Source organism: Helobdella robusta (genome assembly GCF_000326865.2).
Source record: "Helobdella robusta unplaced genomic scaffold HELROscaffold_1551, whole genome shotgun sequence".
NCBI classification, from domain to species: domain Eukaryota; kingdom Metazoa; phylum Annelida; class Clitellata; order Rhynchobdellida; family Glossiphoniidae; genus Helobdella; species Helobdella robusta.
In genome coordinates, this window is record NW_008703865.1 from 1 (window position 1) to 1,857 (window position 1,857).

Consider the following 1,857-nt stretch of genomic DNA (forward strand, 5'->3'; position numbering starts at 1 on the left):
ATGTTGAAGATGAATGTGATGACGATGTTGAAGATGATGTTGATGATGATGATGAATGTGATGATGATGTTGTTCATGATGTTGATGATGAGGATGATGATGATGATGATATCGATGATGATTGTTGTGCAGATGGCGATCAGACAGTTGAAAGCGTTCGTTCAGGATATCAGTTCTCATCTTACCAAGGTTTTTCCTGTTCTATATAGATTATCATCATCATCATCATCAGATTATCTTCATTATCATCATCATCAGATTATCTTCATCATCGTCATCATCAGATTATCTTCATCATCGTCATCATCAGATTATCTTCATCATCGTCATCATCGTCTCCATCATCATTTCATTCTATATCCCGTTATCGTTGTAATTATCATTGTCACAACCCCTCCAGCCTATCATCATCATCATCTTCACCCTCATCACCATCACTCTCATCATCATCACCATCATCATCTTCATCATTATCACCATCACCCTCATCATCTTTTCTCTCACCTCACGCTCACCCTAACTATCATGTTCTTCTTCTGCCTAATTTTCTCACCTTTGTTTACGTTAACTTGATTGGTTCATTCTATGAAATGACCTGAAGAGTAGTAGCCAATCATGGTTCAGTAACTATCATTATTATTTCTTTGAATTGAAGTCTCTGGACAAATCAAGTTACAGCAAGACTGTGATCAACCCGACATCCCTGCTCAACACAGCATCCCAGTTCTACTTCCTCTTCATCGCTCGCATGTCCACCTCTCCCAATGGCGCCAGATTGTTGAATGAGTGCCTAATATTTGATACGTTAGTTGTTCGTTCGTTTGTTCGTTCGTTCGTTGGCTGTTCAGCTAATCAGTTAGCTGGCTGGTTGATTGGCTCGTTAGTTATCTAGTTATCTGGTTGGCAGGCTGGCTAGATGGTTGGTTAGTTGGTTGGTTGGTTGGTAAAATATTTTTTCAATTGTAACTATCAAAATAATCTTCACATGATGATTTTTTTGAAAGAATATGTTTTCATCACTTTTTTAGTAATTTCTACATCGTCAGCGAAGTGAAGTTTAATTAAAATTTTAATCCACTGGTATTTAATCTGCCAGTCAATAACTTGTTCATAAATTAAAATTCATTCACAACAATGAATCAGCCAATCAATCAATCAGTCAATCAATTGACACATGCACCAGGTTCTACCAAGTGGTCAGCAACCCCTCCACATCAGACATCACCATCAAGTTGATCATTTCCTCCCTCAACTACAACACACCACCACCACCATCTTCACTTCTCCGACTCTCACCACCTTCTCCACCACCATCGGCATCACCACAACCCTTTACGTCATCATCATCATGCCCACTCTCGCTACCGTCATCAGCATCGTGTTCCAGGGACGCCCAAAGCATACTCACAACGGTCATGTCCCATCCATGTGAGGTAGGTAGGTGGGGGGGTAGGATTACGTCATCATCATCATCCATGTGATGTTCAGGATACGATATCATCATTAAGTTTATCATTCGTTTAATGATGTGATGTTCAGGATACGATATCATCATTAAGTTTATCATTTGTTTAATGTTCATTTTATTTAAATTTTTTTCGAGAAATCTCGTCTGTACTGTGTCAGCTTCCTCCGTGTGCTGTTGCGGTGCAACCAATCAGGCTTCGGGGATTGGTGCATCTCCCTTCTCATTAGCCGACTGGCTGACGATTTGAAATCTGTCGCAATGGAGGCTCTGTCCGTGCTCTGCGAGGCCTCTGAAGTTGAGGTACCATGTTGCGATGTTTCGTTGTGACGTTTCTAAACACCTCTCGCATTACTTTCCAACAAGACGTGTGGCTGGTTGATTTTGAAATG